At 40.1% G+C, this 9296-nt stretch overlaps 1 non-coding gene across 1 annotated transcript; it reads right to left on the bottom strand.

Annotated features, from left to right (window-relative positions):
* Nucleotides 1-8245: 8245 nt before the first annotated feature.
* Nucleotides 8246-8409, bottom strand: LOC114234763 (U1 spliceosomal RNA). The gene has a single exon (XR_003620946.2). It is a non-coding gene; the product is annotated as a U1 spliceosomal RNA (small nuclear RNA).
* Between the last annotated feature and the right edge of the window lie 887 nt (nucleotides 8410-9296).

Genomic DNA, 9296 nt, shown 5'->3' with positions numbered 1-9296 from the left:
CTTGTTACTGTCAGTGAAGGAAATGCTCACACAGGCAGCTTCACTGCCTGGTGAAAATGTTCCTTTTCCATCTTGTTGGACCTGCAGGCTAATTAATGCTAGTCTGGGCCAAGCCAAAGTCATGTACAATCAGCTCTCATTTGGAAGAAAATGGAAAGTTTTTTCAAGTTAAACATTAAAGGGAAAGTGGTAACAGATGCTTAATTGGTTGCTTTTTTGTCCCTTCTTAATGTGTGAGATGCCCTCATGAGAAAGGTTAGAGTAAACAGATTGAATGAAAACAACCCCAAGGTTGAGTAAACAGATTGAATGGAAATAACCCCTTAACCATCCTCATCATGATATTCGTTCCTCATTTTCTCTTCAATATATTTTCTATTTGTTATACTTTCTCAGTATCTGATTACAGACAAGAAGTAACTGTCCCCATATATTTTTCATTGGTTGAAAATATAGTTCTCAGTGAATTTTAAACTCACTCATTACATAGGAAATGTGGAAAGCTAAGCCATGAGAAATTCAAAAACTGTCTTTTCTGTCTTAGGTCCTCTAGGTACTTGCACAGACCAAGGTCTGTCATGAACACATAAACCTTCTGTGTACCCTCCACACAGCTCCTTTTCTGTGGTGTTCATGGAGACTTGCACAAGTTCCCTTCCTATTTTTACTCTTCATTTCGCATCTATCCCTGCCTATGAAACTCACATGCCTGGCTATGACTTTGAGGATGATTTGGGGTTTACCCTCTGGGGACACACTGATCTGTTCTGGCTCTGGCACATATGTACAGTGTTGATTATAGAGGCTGGCAATATGCAATTCCATATACTTCAGTAAATGTTAATTCCTTGTTCCTTCCTACCCTTAGTATTTTCAGATGTCACAAGAAGATGATGATAGAAGAAAGTTGGGAATTATAGGCGGTTTGCTAGATGGAATTAGAATTGAGAAGAAGGGAGTTTTGAAGTGAACTTTTATTTTTTTATCTTTTGATAGATCATAAGATCTAGTGTCATGGTAGTCCTTTCTCCCAATGTAAATTGAAAAATATGGGTTCAAATTCAGAATCACCAGCTGTGTGAATTTGAGAAAATGACTTAATGCCTCTGTGCCTCCCCTGTAAAATGGAGATAATAGTATCTAACTAAGAATTGTTGAAAGGAATGAAATATATCACATCTAAAGTACCTAGAAACAGCTTAGTGATTAATATCTGCTCAGTAAAATTAGCTATTACTATTATTATGGTTATTTTCTTGTTGCCCACAAAAAGTGTTTCTATTATTACTAACATTATTATTGTTAGCCATATTAGTCATTTGCTATAGACATGAATGAAATAGATACAGGGGTACAGTTTTGTGCATTATTAGTGTTATTTAAATGGCACATGCATTTATTCATATGTAGTAACTAGATTAAAAAATGTAAACACACTTTTATTTGAGCTTTTATTTTTCAGAATCACCAGAGCATCTCCTGGATAGGTAAAGCTACTTATCTCTTTGCAGCTGTGTGCTGAGGCTTGGCAGCCAGTGTCTAAGATGCCCTTGGATGAGACAAATCCTGTATCACAGTCAGATTTATTATGTAATGCCTTGACCACTGATGCCTTGAACTGACTCACTTTTCTGCTCAGGCTTTGGGTCTTTTACTTACTTGGACTCTACTACTTGCTTCCCTACCTGTGGATTGTGTACCTGGATTACTGCTTTCCTGCCTTCCTCTCTATGTGAGTTGTTCGATTCTTGGCTCTTGCCTGTTGGAATTCTATCCTTTGTCCTGTTCTTGGGTTCAAGTAATTGCATGCTGCTTACCCTGTTGGTCTGGAGACAGGCCTCTCTGTCCTGACTTTTGATTCTTACCTGCCCTATTATGGGCTCTCAGCCTAAACCTCTTCCTGGGCATAATGTCCCATCACAACTATTCCTGCACAAGTGACCGAAGCCTTTCCTGAAACACTGCTGTGGCTGATAGACACGATATCACTGTTAGTTGCCATATGGTAGTTTGTTCTAGAAGATTCTGAGAGTATTCTATGTTTGCCTCTTATGAGTCTTTGGGTATATTGTTGACCACAAGTAAAAAGTAGAATTGAATTTCTATCCTTGAGACTGGATCCTTATGCTGTGAGGTGGGACAAAGAACAGTTCAGAGTGACCTAGCAAATCCCTACCCACTCTTCCCGCCAAACAGTGGGCATTTTAAAATTTTGTTTTCTTCAACCACAAATTTGTGTAGCACTGCATGATGTTACCTTCTTGAGAGAGTTCACAAACTCAGAGAGTCCTTGATGACATGTTGACAGGTATTGGAAATGATGGGCTTGGAGAGCTGACAGGTGACTCATGCATATGGATGTCGTCTGTGATTACACATAGCAATCTATCTGGGGTTATTTATGGTAGCATTGTCATGGCGATCAATGAGCAGTAAACAAGGCTTTCAAAGCCATAGAGAGAATTATTACAGCTTCTGTGACCGACTGTGGTAGCTCCATTTTAAAAAGCAAGTTTGATGATAAGCTTATTGAACGTCAGAGTCCCAATATAATGCTTTTTATAAAAACAAACGTCAAAATCATGATGAAGTATAAGAAGTCTGATGAAATGAAAAAGAACTAGGTATGTGGTTGATTAGAAGCCAGAATTCTAGGCCTTACTTAAGGGTTTCGTGACCTTGGACGTCATCTATTTTGAGTTTCAGTTTCCTCATTCTTCATGAGGGCTTAATAATATCTGTTCTAGCATAATTCACAAGACTGTTGTAAGGAAGAAATTAAATGATGAATATGAAGGAGCAGTGCAGCATGCCCAGGAGAAGTAAGCCTGCAGACAGCATTCTGTGAGAGAGGCTATGCACCTGGTTATGTTCAGTTTAGGTGCCAGATTCTTGACTTCTTTATTCAGGGATCCATATAAAATGATACCTTGAGGGGGAATTCTTAGGTTAAATTTTAGGAAGATGACAAAAGGGTTTGATGAGAATGATTGAACCAGTGTTTCTAATGAAACTATATACACTCAACTCCACATTGGCTAAATAATGATAAATACAACACTATATAGGCTATACAATGATCTGGCAAACTCATTTCTTCACGCTGAGCAGCTAATAAGAACAACTCCTCAATGTGTTGAAGACGATACTATCAGGTCTGTCCTGGTGTTAATGCATCTGTTCTGCTGTCTGTTCAGCTGATACCTTCTATGTTCTGTTCCTGCAGAATTTTGTTTTTCAGGAAATCATTTCTAATTGCATATTTTTCAATCTCTGATGATGTGATTAATCAAAGGTTTCTTTGCTCAGTTTTGTTTAGAGGCTATGTAAAATGTTGCCTTTCCAAGATGAATTTAGGAGGCTCTTAACTAGATAGGGCAAATGTTATCTTTATAGAGTGGATGACCTACTGTGTGCTTTCCTTATCCCACATGAAGGTGCAGCCTGGGTCTATTGGTTCATATGGCCTTGCACAAGTGGGGCCTGCTAGGCAGAGGAGCAGTTGATATAGACAAAGATATAAGAGTAGATTTTGCTCATTTGGTTATGGAAGCTGAGAAGTCCCATGATCTGTATCTGCAATCTGGAGAACCAGGAAAGCTGGAGGTATAATTCAGTCTGAGTTGGAAGGCCTGAGCATTGGGCGTTGATGCTGTAAGTCCCAGTATGAGTTCAGATGCCCAGGAACCAGGAGGGCCAATGTCTGAGGAGAAGATGGAATCTCAACACCATCAGAGAGAGTGAATTCACCCCTTCTCTGCCTTTTGGTTCTATCCAGGCCCCCAACAATTTGGGTGATGCCCACTGACACTGAAGAGGGCCATCTGCTTTACTCAGTTCAACAATTCAAATGTTAATCTCTTCTGGGAACACTTTCACAGAAATAACCAAAAATGTTTTACCAGCTATCTGGGCATCCTGTAGCCCAGTCAAGTTGACACATAAAATTAACCATCACACCTTCCAATCCAGGAAGCCATGTCATTATACCCTAATCCCTGCCTCAAAACAATGCACTTGTCCTGTAACTGCTGCGTAACTCAGACTTGACTTGTAGGATTTAAGAGTGAGGTTTCTAGTTGAACCACAGGGCTTAGGGCTCTCCAACTTTTATTACAGAGCCCAGTTGAGGACCCTTTCAAGCAATAGTCCTGACCTACAGTTGCTAATACTGGGACTGAATTTAGAAAACAAATCGTTGCTTGACCCTGCCTGCAGTTCTTTCCTAACCTGAGTTTGCTGTATTTCCTCCTTTGGGATGTGTCTTCCATGAGGTTAGAGCCCACGTCTGTTTTCACTCAACATAATTTCCATAGAGTGTATCCTGATATAGAATAAATAAATGCATGAATATATTGATAGCATCAAATTACAAAAAACCCAGTGAATATATAAAATATATTAATATTACCCCTGGCTGGGCAGCTTAGTTGGTTAGGGCCGTGGTCGGCAAATTGTGGCTCACGAGCCACATGCGGTTCTTTGGCCCCTTGAGTGTGGCTCTTCCACAAAATACCACGGCCTGGGCGAGTCTATTTTGAAGAAGTGGCGTTAGAAGAAGTTTAAGTTTAAAAAATTTGGCTCTCAAAAGAAATTTCAATCGTTGTGCTGTTGATATTTGGCTCTGTTGACTAATGAGTTTGCCGACCACTGGGTTAGGGCATTGTCCCAATATACCAAAGCTGCAGGTTTGATCCCTGGTTGGGGCATATACAAGAATCAACCAATGAATGCATAAGTAAGTGGAACAACAAATTGATGTTTTCTCTCTCTCTCTTTTTCTTTCTCTAAAAAATCAATAAAAAATTAAAAATCAACTTTCTTGAAGTATAATATACATACAATAAAATATATTAATATATTACCAATCAATTGCCAATCAATCATCAATTAACTAAGTTGCATATAGTGTTGCAATTTAATACAAAGAGATTATGATACAAGATGACTTAATAGCTGAGGGATCTTTGGAAATTTATTTAGCTCTTTAAAACCTCAGATTTCTTAACTTTTAAGTGCAATTATACGTGCAAATGTATAGTACAGTGTTTGTTAAGTAATAATTTCTCAATAAATGTTAGCTATAATTTTGTATCTATCAAACATAGCAAAAAATTATATATTTAAAAAAAAGAAAAGATAAAATACGGAGTAGCAATTTAGTGTGTGTAAAATTGGCATAATCTGGAGAAAAATTTGACAATATAAATAAAAAGCATTAAAATGTGCATATTCTTTGATCAAATATTGCCATATTTATGAATTACTGTAACAAAATAATCAAGCATTTCTCTTAATAGGTATGTGAAATAATTTCTGCTAATAGTTACTTATAAAAAAGGAACAAATATCCAGCAATAAGTGGATTTCTAGGTCGATTCTTAAGATCACAATATAGAAATATGAATTTTGTAAAGGGGAAAATACCAATTAAAGGCCAAGTAGAGAAACTGACAACAAAACATTAGAAACAATATAGTTTCATCACTACCTAGATTACCTAATGTCCCTTGTAAAAAAGAACATGTCTAGTACTAAACTTGTGACATTTTATTTTGTTTTTGTTTTTAGTTCCAGGACACTATTTAGCTGAAATTCTTTTTCTGCAGAGTACTTACATTTCTCTATTATATACTTACTAGAGGCCCGGTGCACGAAATTCGTGTACGGGGCATGGGCGGTGAGGTTGTCCCTCAGACCAGCCTGCACCGTCTCCAATCTGGGACCCCTCAAGGAATGTCTGACTGCCTGTTTAGGCCCGATCCCTCTCACAATCCAGGACTGCTGCTCCCAACTGCTTGCCTGCCTGCCTTCCTGATTGCCCCTAACTGCTTCTGCCTGCCAGCCTGATCACCCCCTAACCACTCCCCTGCCAGCCTGATTGATGCCTAACTGCTCCCCTGCCAGCCTGATTGCCCCTAACTGCCCTCCCCTGCCAGCCTGGTCACCCCTAACTGCCCTCCCCTGCAGGCCTGGTCACCCCTAACTGCCCTCTCCTGCAGGCCTGGTCCCCCCCAACTGCTCTCCCCTGCAGGCCTGGTCACCCCTAACTTCCCTCCCCTGCAGGCTTGATCGCCCCCAACTGCCCTCCCTTGCAGGCCTGGTTCCTCCAACTGCCCTCCCCTGCTGGCCATCTTGTGTCCACATGGGGGCAGCCATCTTGTGTGTTGAAGTGATGGTCAATTTGCATATTATTCTTTTATTAGATAGGATAGAGGCCTGGTGCATGGGTGGGGGCCAGCTAGTTTGCCCTGAAGGGTGTCCCGGATCAGGGTGGGGCTTCCCTTGGGGCATGGGGTGGCCTGGGCAAGGGGCCTGTGGTGGTTTGCAGGCTGGCCATGCCCCCTGGCAACCCAAGCAGAGGCCCTGGTATCTGGGATTTATTTATCTTCTATAATTAAAACTTTGTAGCCTTGAGTGGAGGGCAGGGTGTGTGGGAAGCTTGGCTTCCTCCATTGCCAGGGAAACCCAAGCCTCCTGCTTGCTCTGTGGCCACAGCCATCTTGGTTTTGTTAATTTTCATACTTACTCCTGATTGGCTGGTGGGTGTGGCTTGTGGGTGTAGTGGAGGTACGGTAAATTTGCGTATTACTCTTTTATTAGGTAGGATAGGATTTGTTTATTTAATAATAAATCAGTTATGTATTATGGATCTACAAAATATATAGTAAATGTAATAGAAATGACATGTATATATCACAACCATACTACTATCACAGTTATTTATTTTTTTATTGATTTTTTTTGTGTGTGACAATGGTTAATAAAATTTTATAGGTGTCTGGTGTACAATTCTATAATATATGCTTATTTGTTTATTATCTGTCCTTGGGAACAAGCACCTTAATTATTTTATTTATAGTAGTACTAGAGGCCTGGTGCACAAAATTTGTGCATGGAGGGGTTGTCCCTCAGCCCAGCCTGCACCCTCTCCAATCTGGCTCCCAACTGCTTGCCTGCCTGCCTTCCTGATTGCCCCTAACCGCTTCTGCCTGCCAGCCTGATCACCCCCTAACCACTCCCCTGCCAGCCTGATTGATGTCTAAATGCTCCCCTGCCAGCCTGTTTGCCCCCAACTTCCCTCCTCTGCCAGCCTGGTCACCCCTAACTGCCCTCCCCTGCAGGCTTGATCACCCCCAACTGCCCTCCCCTGCTGGCCTGATTGCCCCCAACTGCCCTCCCTTGCAGGCCTGGTCCTTCCCAACTGCCCTCCCCTGCTGGCCATCTTGTGTCCACATGGCAGCAGGATCTTTGACCACATGGGGGCAGCCATCTTGTGTGTTGGAGTGATGGTCAATCTGCATATTACTCTTTTATTAGATAGGATAGAAGCCTGGTGCATTGGTGGGGGCCAGCTGGTTTGCCTGAAGGGTATCCCAGATCAGGGTGGGGGTTCTCTTGGGACATGGGGCAGCCTGGGCGAGGGGCCTGTGGTGGTTTGCAGGCTGGCCACGCCCCCTGGTGACCCAAGCAAAGGCCCTGGTATCTGGGATTTATTTATGTTCTATAATTGAAACTTTGTATCCTTAAGCGGAGGCCTGGGCCAGCCAAGGTGTGCGGAAAGCTTGGCTTCCTCCATTGCCGGGGAAACCCAAGCCTCCCTTCTGCTCTCTCCGTGGCTGCAGCTATCTTGGTTGGGTTAATTTGCATACTTGCTCCTGATTGGATAGTGGGCGTGGCTGGTGGGCATGGCTTGTGGGTGTAGCAGAGTGTTGGTTAATTTGCATATTACTCTTTTATTAGATAGGATTGCCAATGCCTACAACAATGACTAGCACATAGCAGGCAATCAATAAATATTTGTTGATTAATTGCATGAAAGACTACTTAAATTGCATTAAATAGAAAAGGATGAGTGAAAATGTTACCAGTGATTAACTCCTGAAGGCAGAATAATGGTGTTATTTTAAAGCTCTTCTGTATTTTCCATTCTTTTCTCTAGTTAGAAGGAAATTATTAAAATTGGTAACAAGATCCTAATTTGTAGACTTGTTGAATTTTAGAAAAGCATGTACACTGTTGTTTTTAATAGTCACAAAGAAAAGCAAAGAATGAAAATGTGTAGTTTGCTATAATAAAAGGACTGTATTATTAACATATCAACAGATCAATCATAAAAATTGACAGCTTAGAGAATTATTAGTTTCAACTATAATCCCAGAGAATTAACTCCTGAGATGTCATGTACTGTTGTTAGAGAAATCTGCTTCATAAAACTGGGCCGGTACTCTTTTTTTCTTTTTCTTCAGGGAGAGCGCGAACGCAGTCCCCCACTACCACAAATTATGCAGTTGAGTTTCCCACATTTGGGGAAATCGCAGGGGTCAGCACATCTGGAGTGCAATGGATAAGCCTCGCCCTGGGAAAACCACCTTTGTGATCATGGTATCTCCCCTGCCAGGTAAGTATGCAGCCAGTACTCTTAAAAAATCACAGATTATTCATTCTTGGAGACTTTTCTTCCAATTGTCTTTATTCAGGTTGCATTTATTTCCATATTTTAATTCAATTTTTGTTTTTCTGATTTGAGAAAAATAGTTAATGGAGTTTTTTATGAGACTGAAACTTATATTATGGTGAATGATGCCAAACTTGTACTTTGTAGAACTTATTATATACACCCCACCAGACATATAAAATGCTTTTAAATTCCTTATCCAAAAGAGATCTTTGCAGGCTCTCTTGGTATTATAGAAAAAAAAAAAAAGTCCTCTTATCCTGTTTTGTGATTAAAAAATTTTATACTAAATTATGAATTCCTAGTGAGCTAACAAAGTATAATTATGTTATTAACTTTGGTCAAGTGCCATGCACATTTCTATGCTTAAAAATGTTACCTTTAAAAAAAATCTCTTACATGGATAATGGGAAAAGGAGAATAATTTACAAGGAAGAGCTTAAAACAATTTTCCTTTCATAATACATTATTACTCCATGGTATACTCTGGGGTACTAAATCTGAAACAATCTCAGTGTTACATGTTTGTTATATTCAACAGATAATGGAATATGTCTTGCTGCAATAAAGAAAAAGCATAATTCATTTTGATAGTGTCACTGAGGTAATATTACCTCTAGCATCAGGAACATGACGTTTCTCTGAGCATATGCAATTATTGTATAGGAATCAAACTACTGAATGTGGATATTAATAAAATAATTTCTATAATGTACCTAGTCTTTTTAATATTCAAGTAAAAGCCTTGTTAAAATGATGAAAAACCTATATATTTAGTTATTAGCATTTGGAAATACAGGCAGTAGGTATTCATGATAATGCTCTGGGGCTAATTTGT

This window comes from Eptesicus fuscus, chromosome 5 (genome assembly GCF_027574615.1).
Source record: "Eptesicus fuscus isolate TK198812 chromosome 5, DD_ASM_mEF_20220401, whole genome shotgun sequence".
NCBI lineage: Eukaryota > Metazoa > Chordata > Mammalia > Chiroptera > Vespertilionidae > Eptesicus > Eptesicus fuscus.
This window is presented reverse-complemented; position numbering and strand designations above follow the sequence as displayed.